The 21,745-nt window shown below is 43.6% G+C and overlaps 1 pseudogene; it reads left to right on the top strand.

Moving 5' to 3' along the window:
- Positions 1 to 678: 678 nt before the first annotated feature.
- The window catches only part of LOC115138656 (tetratricopeptide repeat protein 7B-like), a 159,788-nt pseudogene continuing 138,721 nt past the window's right edge, over positions 679 to 21,745 (top strand).

Below are 21,745 nucleotides of genomic sequence, written 5' to 3'. Positions count from 1 at the left end.
CATGACTTTTTCTACACTTAGCCTTTCCATAATCTCATGTCATGTGTGCTTGAGGTCAGCATCTATGTCCATATTTCTACAACAGAGTAAAAAAACATATCTTAAGCTGTTTTACTTGGGATAAAGATATGCCCCTAAATCACAGAACAGTTTGGACATTACAGTCTTGTTTCATGTATAAAAGTTGCCACAACCAATTTCTCCTACCTAAACAGCCAAGTGTTTAATGAAAGCTTTTTTTTACTTGCCCAAACACAACTGCCAAGACTAAGATCAATATTTGAAATGTGTATTAAAGTGTACAAATGTGAATGTTGGTGTGAAAATAATATGAACTGTTTTGTCAAAAGCAGAACAAATGACTTGCATGTTGTATGCAAGGTTGCAGCAAGGAGTAGTCTTGTACTAAAGCCTTTTGGGAGAGTATCAATATGAAAGTGGTGTTAAGTATTTAGATTTCATCACGACTGCCTGTATGTTCATAAACATGAGAAAAGTTGACTGAACAAAAAGTAAACATAGTGAAACAATACATAGCTGTGTGATTATGTCCTTGCATGCAGTTTGGGAAATGGCAATAAAACATGAATTAATAGTTTCACATCTGACAGATGTGAGAGTGACAGCTACCAGTGGGTATCGCTGTTTCCCTTCCGATTAACTTTTCCAACCCGTGTCGCAGCTGACGCTTCGTGGCTGTTGTGTTTTGGTCTCTGCTAGAGTCTGAACTGAACATGACAGCGAGAAAGTCTGGGTCACGACTCGAGACAGAACGAAGCCGTTCGGAAGGGCAATGGGACAAGATACCAGAGCTTGGTACGGCAGCTCTCTGCCAAACTAATATCAAATGGTAAGATTTGCTCTGCGGTTCACTTAAAGATTTGGGGCCTGGACAGGGAACGGAATCCACGGGCTTTCCTAACCACGTCAGCGCGTCTACGTGAATGAAACTTCCTTTGCGAGTGGCTGTCAAGTAGCCAGCTACTTCTAGAGGTCATGCGTCTGTAAGAATTAAATAATGATCTTGAACACACCGGTATAGTTTATATTTAGAGAAAACCCGAAGCTTCTTTGATCGTGCATACGCACACTCACTTTGTCATTGCAGGCTAGCTACTGTATCTAACTAACTTGGACAGAGAGTGCATACTTGTTGAAAATTCTCACTCATTAAATAGTTCTAAATTATTTTACTGAGCTAGCTATCTTACCAGTTGCATAGGTAGACTTCATATAAATAGTTTAAGAATATTTAGTCCTGCATATCAGTGGCCTAATCATACACAATGGAGCGGCTTACAGAAATCAACATAAACAAAATTGAAATCTGTGCGAAATAACAAGCTTCAAGGAGGGGGCAATTGTTTTCTTGACATATTTCAGTTCTATTTCTGTCTGTAAACGGGAAGTCGCCTAGCTGGAATGATTATGTCATTTAACTTCACCTTTAATGCCGCGTTCAAAACAACTAGGAACTCGGTACTCTCCGGCTCACCGACGTGATGAATTGACAACGTTTTCTCCGTGTTCCCAGTTGTTTTGAACGCGGCATAAATGTCCTATTTTGGCATGCAAGCATGTTTTGTTGACATAAACTGACATGCCTTCTTATGTCAGTCAGACCAGAGCATAGGGGCGTAGTTAACAAACGGTTAACAAACTGGATTAGCCTACAAATTGCTTTAAAATCCAATATAGCATGAAGGATTTTTTTTAATCGACATGAATTAGATTGAGCAATACAAGCGCCACTTTTATTCTATAGGCTGAGATCCGCACTATGCAGCTGTTGCAAGAGCACATCTTTCACTGGCAGTCCACTGGTTTAAAAAACAATGATCGATAAGCATCCTCCAAGCGTTTATTTAAGTTTGATAATATTTGGATGCCAACAGCAGTCACAACATTGGAAGACACAGCTTGGACAGTAGCCTACAAAAGCCTATTCCTGCTCTTTTCCCGTGATCTTTTCCCGTGATCCACACATTTGATGTGTCATAGTGGTCTCTGACTTGTGGTCAGACTCGCTCAGGTGGAACAAACTTAAACTTTTTTTTCAATGCTGATTTGAATGTAATTGAGAGCAGAGAAGTGTCAGTCTATAGAAGGGGGTGAGAACCATGAGCCTCCTAGGTTTTGTATTAAAGTCAATGTAGCCAGAGGAGGATGGAAACTAGCTGTCCTCCTACAGTGGCTCTACCGTACAGAGTGCTGTTGAGGCAACTGTAGACCTTCATTGCAAAACCGTGTGTTTTAATCAATTATTTGGTGATGTGAAAACTATACTAAATATATTATCTAAAAAGTGTAACTTTTTTAATGTTTCACTATTTTTATTTTTATGAAATTCACTGAGGATGGTCCTCCCCTTCCTCCTCTGAGGAGCCTCCACTGCTGGAGGTATAGACTAAACTCTGTTTGTGTTTCAGATGACCTGGGGAATCTGCTGCTGGGGGAAGCCAAGCTCCAGCAGTACCTCAAGGAGAACCCCATCAAGCAGGGGACCAGCCCGAGGGGCCCAAGACCCCAGCTTGTAGAGGTCCGCAAGCACCTGACCGCTGCCCTGGACAGAGGGAACCTCAAGGTAGATGTTAATGATATAACACCTTTAGCCATTAGTATTCGTCATATGTCCAGTCTCCAGTCTAGTTTACTCTTGTAAGTGTTATAACAGTATAGTCCAGTCTTATAACAGTATTATAATACTGCAAAAGGGTAACACTGGTTTAATCAGGATCTGGCTGTACACTCACTGCTTTCCCAAACTGAGAGAATCCCCTTTGAATTGTATAACCTCATATTACTGCCTCACTCCCTCATGCTGCTTGTATGCACCCTTTGTCTCTGAAATCTGAACATATATGTTTGTGTTCAGGAGAAAACATATTGCTACACAGTAACTGTCTCTTCTCTTTCCTTTTGTGCCTAGCCGGACTACATGCAAGAGGCTAGTATGTTGATGGCCAAGCTGTCCTATGTGGAGGGAGACTATAGTGAGGCCTTCAACCAGTATGGCAAAGTGACCCTGGACGAGCTGGCACTGGTGGGAGCCCCCGTCTACCGTCTCTCCATGATTGCCGAAGCATACGCTACCAAAGGTAAGAGCTTAGGGTGCCATAATGCCCTCACATTACACCAGTCAGGGTTTTTCCTGGCTCAAAAAGGGGCTTAGGTGGTGGCAGTGGCCACGAGAAAACCTTTTGGTTGCCTGCCCAAAAAGGTCCAGTGCTGGAAAACCCTGCCAGTATTTCCCAATTCGAAATCTATGCAACAAAATTGTCCAGGGGAACAGATCTATGGTAGGGGAAACACTGCAAAACCATACCGTCTATTCTACTACCAAATTTCAGCTTCAATCTCAACTCCGCTTCAGTACTCGACACATTCATTCTAGTAATTTGGTGAATTTGTCTATTCTAAAGGACATTGAGCCTAATCTGTGGTGCTGAAGCCCTCTGTTCTTCCACTGCCTCAGTCATGTATTGAGAAAGTGCTGGGGTGAATGTATTACCTAACTCTGCTGGTCTGGTCAGTCTGAGTCTTAACCTGGTGCCCGCCCTTCCGTTGCACCCCTGAACTCTGTCACTGTATGCTTGCCAGGGGGACAATTAGCTTAGCTGTTGAGAACACAATGTGACCTACCTCATTATGCAGTTCCTGTCTGTGGAGGCTTGCTCAGGCTTTCCATTCAGAATTCTGCACTAATACAGGGGATGTTTGATTGGCCTGCTGTAAAATGGAGATGGTTTTGATGGATAAGTAATGGCGTTTTAAATGTCCTATAATAGAGTCTGTTGCTGTATTTAAATCTAGTGTGTATATTAAAATGGACATGACATGGAGGAAAAATCCATTGTCTCTGTAAAGAAGAAATTGACAGAGCAGCACCAGTCCTCTGTTTGAGCTAGTATACCCTGCAATGTGTTGATGGGCCATATGGTGGCAGTAGAGGTTCACTGTTCACTATGCTTATGTTTGCTCATGCAGAGAGGAGTCCTCAGACAGACAGACAGACAAGACTGTCTGTCGTAGTGTGGAGCCCCTCAATACAGCAGCCTAGTATACACACGGCACACACACACAAATCTGTCCCCCTCTATGCATACAGCAGCCTATCCTAGGATTTACACAGACCGACCGATGATGCAAGCAGTTGCCCATACAGCATACATCACTGTGGAGCGACTGCATTGCGTAGGCAACCCCACCCCCACATAGGCACACACACGTCTCCTCCCCGGGCCGTATTGCCTGCAATCATACTGTGTATATGGAGTGAAGCATTGAAACATTAGGGCTTGACCTGAATTTAGGCAAGCTGACTTTATAGCCGGAAACATCTAGAATGGAAGGAAGTCTCTTCAGATGAAGCTCTCTTTTATGTTAAACAGCATCATTTCTTATATAGTCCTTTGTTGGCTGTGTAAGGCAGTGTTGATAGATAGCATAACCTGAGTTCATTTGTCATTTTGTGTGACTTTGTCTGGACCAGCCATCTTGTTTGTCCGATGGCAGGAATGGGAAGACATTACTGCTGTTTTAATTTTAATGAGCGTCCTAATCGAGAGGAGTGGAGGGGAGGAGGACGTCAGGCCGGCCTGTTTAGAGTAACACAGGAGCCCATTAGGCTGTGAGAGTGCCACAGTGGCATGAATAAGTTATCTGGCACGGCAGCAGAGAGAGCAGAGCCATACAATGACAACAGAACCCCCCGGCTCCAGTCATTAACATACCCGCATCTCCACCACAGGAAATCTTTATAAGGCAAAGACAAGCATGGCTGCATACATCCATCTTTGCAGATCTCTATCTCTCTCGCTCTCTCTCCATCCATCCATGGTGGCGGTCCGTCCATCTGTGACAGAGCATGTTAATCTCTCCATCTGTTTGTCTCTGCCTCCTCTGTCTTTCTGTTTCTTTGCTTATCTATAACTCTCTCTCTCCTCCCCTCTCTCTGTCTCTCTCTCTCTCTCGCTCTCTCGCTCTCTCTACCTCCATCCCTCTCTGTCTTTCTGTTTCTTTATCTATGTATAGCTCTCCTCCCCTCTCTACTTCAATCCCTCTCTGTCTTTCTCTCTTGCATCAGTGTTCATGTTCCAGTCATGTCCTATAAAGAGAAGACATCTGCACCTCTATGGTACTAGAGGTTTCAGGGTGTGTAAATGAATCATGTGGGGTTGATGGAAGAACCGTTTGGCTTGTATTGTTTGGACCCTTTTAGTGAATGGCTCTATTTGAGCGTCACACAGTTGGAGTAGTCTTGTGTAATTCCAGAGGCTAGAGCTATTTATAATGAATGAGTTATTAAGGCTATTATCTATTATTAATGCGTTGTTTGAAAAGGGTGCTTTGGGAACTGCAGATTCGGTTTCATAACAACGAGGTGTGTGTAGCCACAATGGAAGTGCTTTTCTACATATTGTCTTGTTACAAACAGAATGGTCTGGTGATTGACAGAACCGGCCCACACAAAACAAGATACAGTTTACCCAAAGGTCAGACAGGGATACTTTTCCTCATAGTATCCTTTTAGGGCCCGAGATATTCCTTCGCACGTGAGTTTACATGGAAAACTCTGACTACAACAAAGGCCCAGAGTTTTTCCTTGCCAGGTCACAAAATCAGGGAAACTCAGGGCCATACATGAGGGAAAAGAGTGAGGGCCTTCATTTGTAGAAGAGTGAGAGCCAGAAGTAGAAGGCGATTGTTGTCCTAATCTCCTCTTTAAAAGAAAGGAAGGCTTCTTCAGTCCTTGGCTGACATGAGGTGAGGCTGGTGGCTGTCCTTGACTCTGATGATTGTATACTATGCACACGCATCCGCGCACGCACAAACACACACAGACACTAAAGCTTGAGCGTGAACTTTAACCCCTGGTGGGCTGCATTGTGTGGTCTTATCCCGACCAGAGGCAAGGCCACAGTACTGTATGTGAGGTGTAGAGTATACAGACGTTTTTTAAAAAATCCTTAATTTCTTCTCTCCAGGTCTGTGTCTAGAGAAAGTCCCGGCTGCATCTCCGTCCCTGTCCAATTATAACGTGGACAAAGACCAGGAAGTGATTACCTGCTATGAGAAGTCTGGAGACATTGCCCTGCTCTACCTACAGGAAGTAGAGAAGGTAACCTAGCAACAAGCTAACATTGGCTTTACAAGTGGATGTGTTGATGGGAGGGAGAATATGGGGATGCTTTAATCACTGTGACAAAACCAAATCATTTTCAGGTGATCTAGTCTAATACTAACAAAATAATTAACCCTCTTTTAAATGACAGTTTAAGGTATACTCGGCTAGATGACGTTGCCATGAGCAGCACTGCAGATATTAAGATGAGCGGGATGCAAGACTGCAATGTGATAGCAACGGGACCAAAACAGCGGAGAAGTTTAGTCTCGAGCTTCAACACTCTTAGTTGTTTACTGCTGTTTACTTTGTCCATCTACGTCATCTTGCTGAGTCGATTTTTAAGTTACAATTACAAATAGCCAAGACTAAGGGCCAGCCACCAGTAACTTCACTTTTGTTCTCGGATTGTTTCTGTTTGACATTTTAAAGGGAAGTTTGCAGAATGAGGTTGCTGTTAAACATTCAGATTTGGGTGGCCGGCTACGACCGGGAGACCCATGTGGTGGCGCACAACTGGCCCAGCGTTGTCTGGGTTAGGGGGGATTTGGCCTGCAGGGATGTCCTTGTCCCATCGCGCACTAGCAACTCCTGTGGCGGGCCAGGCGCAGTGCACTCTGACACGGTCGCCAGGTGTACAGTGTTTCCTCCGACACATTGGTGCGGCTGGCTTCCGGGTTAAGTGGGCATTGTGTCAAGAAACAGTGCGGCTTGGTTGGGTTGTGTTTCGTAGGACGCATGCCTCTCGACCTTCGCCTCTCCCGAGTCCATACGGGAGTTGCAGTGTTGAGACAAGACTGTAACTACCAATTGGATACCACGAAATTGGGGAGAAAAAGGGGGGAGAAAAAAAACCTACCATTCAAAAGTTTGGGGTCGCTTAGAAATGTCCTTGTTTTTCACATAAGCACATTTTTGTCAATAAAATAACATGAAATACAGTGTAGACATTGTTAATGTTGTAAATGATGATTGTAGCTGGAAACATCCGATTTTTTATGGAATATCTACATAGGCGTACAGAGGCCCATTATCAGCAACCATCACTCCTGTGATCTAATGGCACGTTGTGTTAGCTAATCCAAGTTTATCATTTTAAAAGGCTAATTGATCATTAGAAAACCCTTTTGCAATTATGAAAACCCTTTTGCAATTTTCATAATTGCAAAAGGGTTATGTTAGCACAGCTGAAAACTGTTGTTCTGATTAAAGAAGCAATAAAACTGGCCTTCTTTAGACTAGTTGAGTATCTGGAGCATCAGCATTTGTGGGTTTGATTATAGGCTTCAAATGGCCAGAAATAAAGAACTTTCTTCTGAAACTTGTCAGTCTATACTTGTTCTGAGAAATGACGGCTATTCCATGTGAGAAATTGCCAAGAAACTGAAGATCTCGTACAACGCTGTACATTACTCCCTTCACAGAACAGAGCAAACCGTGGAAGGCCCCGGTGCACAACTGAGCAAGAGGACAAGTACATTAGAGTGTCTAGTTTGAGAAACAGACGCCTCACAAGTCCTCAACTGGCAGCTTCATTAAATAGTACCCGCAAAACACCAGTCTCAACGTCAACAGTTTATGAGGCGACTCTGGGATGCTGGCCTTCTAGTCATAGTTACAAAGAAAAAGCCATATTTCAGACTGGCCAATACTAATAACATATTAAGATGGGCAAAAGAACACAGACACTGGACAGAGGAACTCTGCCTAGAAGGCCAGCATCCAGGAGTCGCCTCTTCACTGTTGACATTGAGACTGGTGTTTTGCGAGTACTATTTAATGAAGCTGCCAGTTGAGGACTTGTGAGGCGTCTGTTTCTCAAACTAGTGTTAGTATGTTTGGGGTAAATCCAATACAGCACATTACTGATTACCACTCTCTATTTTTTCAATCAGTGGTGGCTGCATCATGTTATGGGTATGCTTGTAATCGTTAAGGACTGGAGAGTATTTCAGGATAAAAAAATCAACAGAATGGAGCTAAGCAACAGGCAAAATCCTAGAAGAAAACCTGGTTCGGTCTACTTAACACCAGACACTTGGAGATTAATTCACCTTTCAGCAGGACAATAACCTGAAACACAAGGCCAAATCTACAATGGAGTTGCTTACCAAGAAGACAGTGAATGTTCTTGGGTGGCAGAGTTTCAGTTTTGACTTAAATCTGCTTGAAAATCTGTGGCAAAACTTGATGGTTACCTAGCAATGATCAACAACCAATTTGACAGAGCTTGAATAATTTTTAAAATTATACATGGGCAAATGTTTTATAATCCAGAGTGTGCAAAACTCTTAGACGTACCTAGAAAGACTCAGCTGTTGTCGCTGCCAAAGGTGATTCTAACATGTGCTGACTCAAGGGTGTGTACCAGTCAAAAGTTTGGACACACCTACTCATTCCAAGGTTTTTCTTTATTTTACTATTTTCTACATTGTCACATAATAGTGAAGACATCAAAACTATGAAATAACACATGGAATCATGTAGTAACCAAAAAGTGTTAAACAAATCAAAATATATTTTATATTTGAGATTCTTCAATGTAGCCACCCCTTGCCTTGATGGCAGCTTTGCAAACTCTTGGCATTCTCTCAACTCGCTTCTTGAGATAGTCACCTGGAATGCATTTCAGTTAACAGGTGTGCCTCGTTAAAAGTTAATTTGTGGAATTTCTTTCCTTCTTAATGCGTTTGAGCCAATCAGTTGTGTTGTGACATGGTAGGGGTGGTATATACTATAGAAGATATCCCTATTTGCTAAAAGACCAAGTCTATATTATGACAAGAACAGCTCAAATAAGCAAAGAGAAACAACAGTCCATCATTACATCAAGACATGCAGGTCAATCAGTCCGGAAAATTTCAAGAACTTTGAAAGTTTCTTCAAATGCAGTCGCAAAAACCATCAAGAGCTATGATGAAACTGGTTCTCATGACGACCGCCACAGGAAAGGAAGACCCAGAGTTACCTCTGCTGTAAAGGATAAGTTCATTAGTTACCAGCCTCAGAAATTGCAGCCCAAATAAATGCTTCACAGAGTTCAAGTAACAGACACATCTCAATATCAACTGTTCAGAGGAGACTGTGTGAATCAGGCCTTCATGGTCAAATTGCTGCAAAGAAACCACTACTAAAGGACACCAATAATAAGAAGAGACTTGCTTGGGCCAAGAAACACGAGCAATGGACACACGACTGGTGGATATCTGTCCTTTGGTCGGATGAGTCCGATTTTGCGATTTTTGGTTCCAACCGCCGTGTCTTTGTGAGATGCAGAGTAGGTGATCTCCGCATGTGTGGTTCGCTCCGTGAAGCATGGAGGAGGAGGTGTGATGGTGTGGGGGTGTTTTTCTGCTGACACTGTCTGATTTATTTACAATTCAAGGCTCACTTAACCAGCATGGCTACCTCAGCATTCTGCAGTGATATGCCATCCCATCTGGTTGGCGCTTAGTGGGACTATCATATGTTTTTCAACAGGACAATAACTCAACACTGGTTGAGAGAATGCCAAGACTGTAAAATGCTGTCATCAAAGCAAAGGGTGGATACTTTGAAGAATCTCAAATATAAAATATATTTTGATTTGTTTAATACTTTTTTTGGTTACTACATGATTCCATGTGTTATTTCATATAAAGAAAACCCATGAATGAGTAGGCGTGTCCAAACTTTAAACATGTACTGTATTTGTTGTGTGACAAATACACAACTCTTTAGATTGGCCTTTTATTGTCCCGCCACATGTCTAATGACCATGCTGTTTAATCAGCTTCTTGATATGCCACACCTGTCTGGTTGATGGATTATCTTGGCAAAGGAGAAATACTAACTAACTGGGATGTAAACAAATTGTACACAAAATTTGAGAGAAACAGTATTTTTGTATGTATGTAAAATTCAAGGGATCTTTTATTTCAACTCATGAAACATGGAACCAACACTTCACATGTTGCATTTATATTTTTGTTCAGTATATAAACCATTATTCAACCAAGCTTAATAGGTTTACAATTTACCTATTGTCAAAAGCACCGTTAAATGATAAAAAACATATATGTTTTTTAATGTGAACCGTTTGTGAACCTGTTTTTGCCATTGAGCCTGGGCATCAGAATCCACATCTGTATTGCAGAGTTGTCAATGATGTGGTCGGTTTTCAATTGGCTTACGCTTATCACATGGTTTGTAAAGGCTGAAATATTGTGCGTTGGGATGCTATAACATTTGTAACAAGCATGCTATCAAACATCCGTTGTTACACCCCTGTAATTAATAAGTTAGTCATAAATGTTTCCAAAACTAAAAGCAATGTATTTGGGACAAATCATTCACTAATCCTCAACTTCATCTCGTAATGAATAATGTGGAATTTGAGCAACTGCTTGGAGTTACCCTGGATTGTAAACTGTCATGTTCAAAACATATTGATACAACAGTAGCTAAGATGGGGAGTAGTCTGTCCATAATAAAACACTGCTCTGCATTCTTAACACTATCAACAAGGCAGGTCCTACAGGCCCTGGTTTTGTCACACCTAGACTACTGTTCAGTAGTGTGGTCAGGTACCACAAAGAGGGACTTGGGAAATTTGCAATTTGCTCAGAACAGGGCAGCACGGCTGGCCCTTAAAAGTACACGGAGAGCTAACATTAATGACATGCATCTCAATCTCTAATGGCTCTAAGTGGAAGAGAGATTGATATCATCATTACTTGTTTTCGTAAGAGGTGTTGATAAGCTGAAGGTACCGAGCTGTCTGTTTTAAAATACTAGCACACAGCTTGGACACCCATGTATATCCCACAAGACCTGCCACCAGAGGTCTCTTCACAGTCCCCAAGTCCAGAACAGACTTTGGGAGGCTCACAGTACCACATAGAGCCATGACTACATTGAACTCTATCCCACATCAGATAACTGATGCAAGCAGTAGAATCAGATTTAAAAAGCAGGTAAATATACACCTTATGGAACAGCGGGGACTGTGAAGTAACACAAACATAGGCACAGACACATGCATATACACACATGATAACATACACACTATACACAGATGTACACATGGATTTTGTGTTGTAGATATGTGGTAGTAGAGTATGGCCCTGAGTGCACACACTTAGTGTGTTGTGAATTCTGTAATGAATGTATTGTAATGTATTTAAAATTGTATAACTGCCTTAGTTCTGCTGGACCCCAGGAAGAGTAGGTGCTGCCTTGGCAGCAGCTAATTGGGATCCATAATAAATACAAATTACAGACTGCAATTACCACCAGTTACATGTCATTATTACTGTGTAACTATGCATAATTACAATTAATTATAATTCTTGTTACAGTGTAATTGCATAAATGCACTGTAATAAGAACCCCTTAAAATGAAGTGTTACCAACATTTTACAGAAACTTTTGCATAAAGACCGTTCAGATGGAATATCAATCTACATTGTTAGATTTGTGGAAATATATCATGCAACCTGACCTTTAATGAATCGCTATCCTTCCTTGGTTTCCCCAGTAAGTGGATTGGACTTGCCTGTAATTAACTCATTCATTAATTGATTGGATTTGTATAGGGCTTTTCCAGTGCTCAAAGCGGAAACCATTTTGTGCCAGAACGCTCACCACACATCAGCTAATGTTTGGGAGTTGGACCTGCCTGTGTGCTAGTGTATTAGACAATGCAGTAGGCCTATACCCCATCAGAAGTGCTGGTGTCTGTACTATTAGTACCATAGTGGTTGAAGGGGGCCAGGTTCATCAGCAGATCGATGCAGCATTGACAGACTGGCCCAGATTGTTCCTGTGTCTGACCTTGGCCGCTGTTTCAACCAGCAACTTTTTTCTCCACTCGGATTTGTTCTGCCAACAGGGTTTTTCCTTGCATTTGATTTTCTATCTCTTTCTGTCTGCTCTCTGTTTCTCGCTCTCTGTTTCCCTCTCTTTGCTTTTTCTATCTCTTTCTGTCTGCTCTCTGTTTCTCGCTCTCTGTTTCCCTCTCTTTGCTTTTTCTATCTCTTTCTGTCTGCTCTCTGTTTCTCGCTCTCTGTTTCCCTCTCTTTGCTTTTTCTATCTCTTTCTTTCTCTCCATCTCTCTGTCTCTGCTCTCTCTCTCGCTCTCTATTTTTCTTTATTTCTTTCTTACTTTCTTTATTTGTCTCTCTTCTCTCTCTCTTCCTCTCCCTCTCTCTTTTTCTGCTCTCTTCATCCCTGAGTCTCTCCTGGCCTCTCTGAGGGGTTGCAGAACAGTGTAGCAACCTTTTATATGTTTTTCATTTCAGCAGCCCTGCTATCTAGTCAGTCTGAATGCATATATATGCTATCATGTGGGAACTCACTCAATAACATTCTCCCATCCCCAGTGCTAGCCTGTCTGATGCTATTCTGACCCTGAGGCCTTTGGTGTGACTACTCTGTTGAGTTATGGTGTTCACAGTGTAGAGATAGTGAATGGTTTTCAGACCTTCTATTTTGTGCAAGTGTCCTTAAGTGTCCTTAGTTGAAGAGCAATGATGCAAATACTAATTTGGCCCATTTTTGGGCTCATGGTGTCATTTTAGTTACCAAGCCTCAGGATAGAGCTGTATTGTTGCTCTAAAATGTCATAACTATATGTGCTATTTGAATTCAATATTTAAACTAATCTAGTGGCATCAATTCACTCCCCCAAAAAGCCACAGGCTTTACCCCTGCATTTTCTTTCTTCTGTATCGGCTGTTAGAATTCAATATTGAAATTCTAATTTAGTGTAACTGATTCACATTGGAGCGGCACGTCCCCAAATAGCTCCCTCCCCACCTCCAGCACACGCCTTTCCCTTCCCCACCTACATTCCCAGCCCACCCACACATCCAGAACACCAGGTCAGAGAGAGCTGCCCCCCTGTAATTGAACCGGCAGCTGATTCCATACAGCATACAGAGAGACACTGATACAATACCCAGGAGATGAATGGGGCAACAGCACTAAAGCCAGGTATCTATCTCTCTCTCTCAGTGTATCATGTGCCAGACAGGCAGCACAAGGTGTAAGGACACAAGCTACCTGCTGCTGAATGAAATAATTTCATATTTTTGACAGACAAGAGAGAGGAGAGTGGGAACACAATGGGGACCTTCTGGTTGGACTGATGGAGAGAAAATAGGGGGAGGAGAGGGTTAGGAGGGGGAAGAGAGGAGGAGGAGGGGAAGGAGAGGAGAGGGGGATGAAGAGAAGAGAGTAGCAGCCATGGTTCTTCAATCTTCCCCTTGTCCTCTCTCTTATCTCTTTCTTTCCTTCTAGGTCTACTATTATCTGATGTTATCTAGGTTGTGTTTTCTTATCTCTCTGATTACCGATCTGGTTTTGGAAGTACGATATTGTGGTTTATGAATTAAAACGTTTGGCTGATTTGCGTATGTACAGTGTAACAGTCTATTGCTGATGCAGAATTTGAACACATCTTCAAGCATCACATTGTGGTGCAAGAGGTGGCTCCAATGCGCCATCCTCTGTTCCCTGGTCAAGTTGATCAAATCAAATCAAATCAAATTTATTTATATAGCCCTTCGTACATCAGCTGATATCTCAAAGTGCTGTACAGAAACCGAGCCTAAAACCCCAAACAGCAAGCAATGCAGGTGTAGAAGCACGGTGGCTAGGAAAAACTCCCTAGAAAGGCCAAAACCTAGGAAGAAACCTAGAGAGGAACCAGGCTATGTGGGGTGGCCAGTCCTCTTCTGGCTGTGCCGGGTGGAGATTATAACAGAACATGGCCAAGATGTTCAAATGTTCATAAATGACCAGCATGGTCGAATAATAATAAGGCAGAACAGTTGAAACTGGAGCAGCAGCACAGTCAGGTGGAAGTTGAAACTGGAGCAGCAGCATGGCCAGGTGGACTGGGGACAGCAAGGAGTCATCATGTCAGGTAGTCCTGGGGCATGGTCCTAGGGCTCAGGTCAGTTGAAACTGGAACAGCAGCATGGCCAGGTGGACTGGGGACAGCAAGGAGTCATCATGTCAGGTAGTCCTGGGGCATGGTCCTAGGGCTCAGGTCCTCCGAGAGAGAGAAAGAAAGAGAGAAGGAGAGAATTAGAGAACGCACACTTAGATTCACACAGGACACCGAATAGGACAGGAGAAGTACTCCAGATATAACAAACTGACCCCAGCCCCCCGACACATAAACTACTGCAGCATAAATACTGGAGGCTGAGACAGGAGGGGTCAGGAGACACTGTGGCCCCAACCGAGGACACCCCCGGACAGGGCCAAACAGGAAGGATATAACCCCACCCACTTTGCCAAAGCACAGCCCCCACACCACTAGAGGGATATCTTCAACCACCAACTTACCATCCTGAGACAAGGCTGAGTATAGCCCACAAAGATCTCCGCCACGGCACAACCCAAGGGGGGCGCCAACCCAGACAGGATGACCACAACAGTGAATCAACCCACTCAGGTGACGCACCCCCTCCAGGGACGGCATGAGAGAGCCCCAGTAAGCCAGTGACTCAGCCCCTGTAATAGGGTTAGAGGCAGAGAATCCCAGTGGAAAGAGGGGAACCGGCCAGGCAGAGACAGCAAGGGTGGTTCGTTGCTCCAGAGCCTTTCCGTTCACCTTCCCACTCCTGGGCCAGACTACACTCAATCATATGACCCACTGAAGAGATGAGTGTTCAGTAAAGACTTAAAGGTTGAGACCGAGTTTGCGTCTCTGACATGGGTAGGCAGACCGTTCCATAAAAATGGAGCTCTATAGGAGAAAGCCCTGCCTCCAGCTGTTTGCTTAGAAATTCTAGGGACAATTAGGAGGCCTGCGTCTTGTGACCGTAGCGTACGTGTAGGTATGTACGGCAGGACCAAATCAGAGAGATAGGTAGGAGCAAGCCCATGTAACGCTTTGTAGGTTAGCAGTAAAACCTTGAAATCAGCCCTTGCTTTGAAAAGAAGCCAGTGTAGAGAGGCTAGCACTGGAGTAATATAATAATAATCCTACACTGACATCCACGCTTGTTATGAATTCATCCCTAATCGACTGTGTGTGTTGCTGCTTCCTGTCACTCTTCCCTCTCTCCACTGTCACTCTTCCCTCTCTCCACTGTCACTCTTCCCTCTCTCCAATGTCACTCTTCCCTCTCTCCAATGTCACTCTTCCCTCTCTCCAATGTCACCCTTCCCTCTCTCTACTGTCACTCTTCCCTCTCTCCAATGTCACTCTTCCCTCTCTCTACTGTCACTCTTCCCTCTCTCCACTGTCACTCTTCCCTCTCTCCAATGTCACTCTTCCCTCTCTCTACTGTCACTCTTCCCTCTCTCCACTGTCACTCTTTCCTCTCTCCAATGTCACTCTCTTCTCTCTCTCTACTGTCACTCTTCCCTCTCTCTACTGTCACTCTTCCCTCTCTCCACTGTCACTCTTTCCTCTCTCCAATGTCAGTCTCTTCTCTCTCTCTACTGTCACTCTTCTCTCTCTCTACTGTCACTCTTCTCTCTCTCTACTGTCACTCTTCCCTCTCTCCACTGTCACTCTTCCCTCTCTCCACTGTCACGCTTTCTTCCAATCCAAGGGTCCATTTGTCTCAGGACGCATAGTAGGTATTCCTCCACTCCTCTCTGCCCTAGTATAGCACTGTGTTTGACTTACAATCCCCACCAGAGAAAACAATGCTCTTGTATTACCATAGAGACTCAGGTTGACTTGCAACTCAAAGCCAAGATGCCAAGCCCAGACCTGCCAACCTGCATGCATTTTGCGTACCATGCACACAATTTGAGGTGAATGTACGCAGTATGAAAAACGACCATAAAATACACAAAAATAGGCTTGTAGTTGGCACTTTGTGGTTTTTGACTGAACCGTCTGAAGTTGAAACTGAGCCAATCAGAGTACTAGGGCGAGGAGGAAATATCTCTTCGCCCTCCAGCTGGATGGCAGCTCCCTACTTTGTCCATTGATACCACTGATGTGTGATGAAAAAGGGAAAATGTAAAGCTCATAACCATTCAAATTTCTTAGTTAGCTCCTTAGCTAAGGCAAGATTATGAAAAAGGTAGTTAGTTACAGCGTTTAGTCAACTAAGCGAGAACACTTTATTGCCCGCACCTGCTTTGATCTCCTCAAAGGTAGTAGGCGTGAGTGCATTGATGATGAAGGAAACATGTGCAGTGTTGCGGTAGTTCTTCAGTGTTCATCTCTGAGTGGATGGAAACAAACATGGCAGAGAGATCTGTTCCGCTTATACCGTCGTTCACAGAAAGTTATGCTAGACTTTTAACGATTAGAAGGCCTATGTTAATTACTCAGTTCTTCATCTGCCCTCTTTATATACAGTTGAAGTCGGAAGTTTACATACACCTTCGCCAAATACATTTAAACTCAGTTTTTCAAAACTCCTGACATTTAATCCTTGTAACAATTCCCTGTCTTAGGTCAGTTAGGATCACCACTTTATTTTAAGAATGTGAAATGTCAGAATAATAGTAGAGAGAATGATTTATTTCAGCTTCTACTTATATTATCACGTTCCCAGTGGGTCAGAAGTTTACATACACTCAATTAGTATTTGGTAGCATTGCCTTTAAATTGTTTAATATGGGTCAAACGTTTCGGGTAGCCTTCCACAAGCTTTTGGCCCATTCCTCCTGATATTCTCTGTATATATCAATGATGTTGCTCTTGCTGTGGGCGATTCCCTGATCCACCTCTACGCAGACGACACCATTCTATATACTTTCGGCCCGTCATTGGACACTGTGCTATCTAACCTCCAAACGAGCTTCAATGCCATACAGCACTCCTTCTGTGGCCTCCAACTGCTCTTAAACGCTAGTAAAACCAAATGCATGCTTTTCAACCGATCGCTGCCTGCACCCGCATGCCCGACTAGCATCACCACCCTGGATGGTTCCGACCTTGAATATGTGGACATCTATAAGTACCTAGGTGTCTGGCTAGACTGCAAACTCTCCTTCCAGACTCATATCAAACATCTCCAATCGAAAATCAAATGAAGAGTCGGCTTTCTATTCCGCAACAAAGCCTCCTTCACTCACGCCGCCAAGCTTACCCTAGTAAAACTGACTATCCTACCGATCCTCGACTTCGGCGATGTCATCTACAAAATGGCTTCCAACACTTTACTCAGCAAACTGGATGCAGTCTATCACAGTGCCATCCGTTTTGTCACTAAAGCACCTTATACCACCCACCACTGCGACTTGTATGCTCTAGTCGGCTGGCCCTCGCTACATATTCGTCGCCAGACCCACTGGCTCCAGGTCATCTACAAGTCCATGCTAAATAAAGCTCCGCCTTATCTCAGTTCACTGGTCACGATGGCAACACCCATCCGTAGCACGCGCTCCAGCAGGTGTATCTCACTGATCATCCCTAAAGCCAACACCTCATTAGGCCGCCTTTCGTTCCAGTACTCTGCTGCCTGTGATTGGAACGAACTGCAAAAATCGCTGAAGTTGGAGACTTTTATCTCCCTCACCAACTTCAAACATCAGCTATCTGAGCAGCTAACCGATCGCTGCAGCTGTACATAGTCTATTGGTAAATAGCCCACCCATTTTCACCTACCTCATTCCCATACTGTTTTTATACTGTTTTAATTTATTTACTTTTCTGCTCTTTTGCACACCAATATCTCTACCTGTACATGACCATCTGATCATTTATCATTCCAGTGTTAATCTGCAAAATTGTAATTATTCGCCTACCTCCTCATGCCTTTTGCACACATTGTATATAGACTGCCCCTTTTTTCTACTGTGTTATTGACTTGTTAATTGTTTACTCCATGTGTAACTCTGTGTTGTCTGTTCACACTGCTATGCTTTATCTTGGCCAGGTCGCAGTTGCAAATGAGAACTTGTTCTCAACTAGCCTACCTGGTTAAATAAAGGTGAAATAAAAAAAATAAAAAAATAAAGAGCTGGTGTAACTGAGTCAGGTTTGTAGGCCTCCTTGCTCGCACACGCTTTTTCAGTTCTGCCCACAAATTCTCTATGTGCTTGAGGTCAGGGCTTTGTGATGGCCACTTCAATACCTTGACTTTGCTGTCCTTAAGCCATTTTGCCACAACTTTGGAAGTATGCTTGGGGTCATTGTCCATTTAGAAGACCCATTTGCGACCAAGCTTTAACTTCCTGACTGATGTCTTGAGATGTTGCTTCAATATATCCACATAATTTCCCTTCCTCATGATGCCATCTATTTCGTGAAGTGCACCAGTCCCTTCTGCAGCAAAGCACCCCCACAACATGATACTGCCACCCTCGTGCTTCACGGTTGGGATAGTGTTCTTCGGTTTGCAAGCCTCCCCCTTTTCCTCCAAACATAACGATAGTCATTATGGCCAAACAGTTCTATTTTTGTTTAATCAGACCAGAGGACATTTCTCCATGTGCAGTTGCAAACCGTAATCTGGCTTTTTTACAGCGGTTTTGGAGCAGTGGCTTCTTCCTTGCTGAGCGGCCTTTCAGGTTATGTTGATATAGGACTTGTTTTACTGTGGATATAGATACTTTTGTACCTGTTTCCTACAGCATCTTCACAAGGTCCTTTACTGTTGTTCTGGGATTGATTTGCACTTTTCGCACCAAAGTACATTCATCTCTAGGAGACAGAACACATCTCATTCCTGAGCGTATGACGGCTGCGTGGTACCATGGTGTTTATACTTGCATACTATTGTTTGTACAGATGAACGTGGTACCTTCAGGCGTTTGGAAATTGCTCCCAAGGATGAACCAGACTTGTGGAGGTCTACAAATTTTATGTCTGATTTCTTTTGATTGAAGGTAGGCCTTGAATGTAGGCCTTGAAATACATCCACAGGTATACCTCCAATTGACTCAAATGATGTCAATTAGCCCATCAGAAGCTTCTAAAGCCATGACATAATTTTCTGGAATTTTCTAAGCTGTTTTCTAAGGCACAGTCAACTTAGTGTATGTAAACTTCCAACCCACTGGAATTGTGATACAGTCAATTATAAGTTAAATAATCTGTCTGTAAACAATTGTTGGAAAAATTACTTGTGTCATGCACAAAGTAGATGTCCTAACCGACTTGCCAAAACTATAGTTTGTTAACAAGAAATTTGTGGAGTGGTTGAAAAACTAGTTTTAATGACTCCAACCTAAGTGTATGTAAACTTCCGACTTCAACTGTACCTGTATGTCATTAGTAGGCTACTAATGATGTGATAGTCAGTTCCTCAGTTACATTTATTTCTAGGGCCTCCCGAGTGGCGCAGAGGTCTAAGGCACTGCATCGCAGTGTTTCGGCGTCACTACAGCCTGGTGTTTGATCCCAGGCTGTGCCACTATCGTTCGTGACCGGGAGTCCCATAGGGTTGCGCACAATTGGCCCAGTGTCGCCCGAGTTAAGGGAGTGTTTGGCCGGGGGGGCTTAACTTGGCTCATCGCGGGCCGGGCGCCCGCAGGCTGACTTCGGTCATCAGTTGAACGGTGTTTCCTCCGACATGTTGGTGCAGCTGGTTTCTGGGTAAAGCGAGCGGGTGCTAAGAAGTGCGGCTTGGTGGGTCATGTTTCGGAGGATGCATGACTCGACCTTCACCTCCCGAGCCTGTTGGAGAGTTGCAACGAAGAGACAAGATCGTAATCATAAAATTGGGGAGAAAAAGGGGATAAACATTACAACAACAAAACATTCTAGTTAGCTACTGAAGAACAGCCAAGTACCCATATTATTAACAGTCAATAGTTACCATTCTTACCATTCCTACTGAGGCAGTCTTCTGCCAAAATCATTATTAGGCTAAACAAAAGTGAATTTTCCTATGATTTGAGCAGTATGGATGTCGCAAGTGTGCCATCAGTGGTACTCTACTTCAAAGTTGGCAGGTCTGCAAGCCTCAAGCCTGCCAGTGGAAAAGTGATTGGACTCAGCAGGCCCAATGGCTTGAATTGGAGACGGTGTGGGATGGATTCCTATATCCATAGCTGCTGTGCTTTGATCTAGTTAGCCATAGTTTGATACCTGCCGGCTAGCTCCCCTGTAGGTTACAGCAGTAGTGTGTGTGAGTAGCTAGTTATGGGTGTTGATATGGAGGTTATGCTCCCTAAGCTCCTGGTAGGGGTGTGGTGGTAAAACTCTGTCGGAGTGTGCATGTGATTTTGTGTGCATGTGTGTGCCAGTGTGTGTGCTGGCTGTGTTTCAGTCAGACCTGAAGATGGATGATAGCCTCCTATCTCTCTTAGCCCCACCCCCATACTGACATTATGATTATCCCAGCATGCTTAGAGCTCATCTCACAACCACACCATTTGGGATGCACATCGCTGACAGGATTAGGGCTCACAGGAATGTTAACAGACACAGCTGTAGCAGCCACATGGCTTCTCTAACGTTCACAGTACACATCTATGTGACACACTTCAAAAAAACAACTCTCAAAGCTCCTTTTGCTATTGCCCAATACCCATAAATGCATTCTTCATCTCTCATTGAAGTTATACTGAATTGATGGTGTCTTGATCAAATACATCCTCCTCAAGCACTCCTTTGTGCTGTCTGGCTCTCCTGGGGGGAACCATCCATACCATAGTCTGCCTGGGAAGCACTGGTTGTGTCCCAAATGGCAACCTATTCCCATAGGGCTCTGGTCTAAAGTAGTGCACGATATGGAATAGGGACATACCCACTGTATAGGGCAAGGTGGATTTTTCACATGGAAAATGGAGGAAACCACTTAAAAACCAGAGAGGAGAAGAGTTAAAGAGAGGAGGCTGCCACTACTGCTGCTGCTGAAGATAATAGTTCATAGATGATGCAACACAGTGTCTCTTTCATGTCAACCTGCACCCAGCCTCCCTCCCTACCTCCACACGTCTCTCTCTCTCTCACTAATAACACACTCCGGTGTGTGTGAGACACACACACTGGTATAGTGGTGCGAATACATTAATACAAAACACACGACATACAAATCACGCATACACACACAGCATTTCCAGTGGGAAGGTGCTTTTTCTATCCTCGAGAATGCCAACGCTAAAAAGGACACGTCTTCAGTAAATAGCCAGCTGCATACATGGCTAATGTGTAAGCTATGAGTAGCGGTAATTATCTGTCGTTAAGGGTGTCTGCTAAACTCATGAGTAATGCAGCAGTGTGCCTGCCTGTGAATCTCGTGTTGCTCTCTCTGCTCATAGATATTTAAAGTTGAGCGTTGCGATAAAAACATCTGCCAGCATTCTTTTTGTATAATTATTTTCCCCCTTTGTAAAGTGGTCAATCATGGTTGCAGTGAATTAGGAGGAGGCCTTTGGTACTGAGCAGGAAATGGATCTTTAAAAAAAAACAGCAGGACCAAGGCAATTCTTCATAATATGTTTTTATTGAAGTGGCTTGTTAAATAGAGCAGAGGAAAATGCTTGGTTGGATAAGGGATGTCTAGTGTACACACTAACTGGATCGATGCAAGGAGTGCATCCAAAATACTATCCTATTCCCTACTGTTATAGAGTGCACTACTTTAGACCAAACACCTATGGGCCCTGGTCAAATGTAGTGCACTACATAGGGAATAGGTTGCCATTTGGGATGCATGGTCTGTGCTTCCTCTAGCTGTTAGGCATCTGAAAAACCAGGTCACTTCT

Source organism: Oncorhynchus nerka, linkage group LG12, assembly GCF_034236695.1.
Source record: "Oncorhynchus nerka isolate Pitt River linkage group LG12, Oner_Uvic_2.0, whole genome shotgun sequence".
In the NCBI taxonomy this organism is placed as follows: domain Eukaryota; kingdom Metazoa; phylum Chordata; class Actinopteri; order Salmoniformes; family Salmonidae; genus Oncorhynchus; species Oncorhynchus nerka.
Note: the sequence above shows the minus strand (reverse complement) of the source record. Positions and strands in the feature narration are given on the sequence as shown.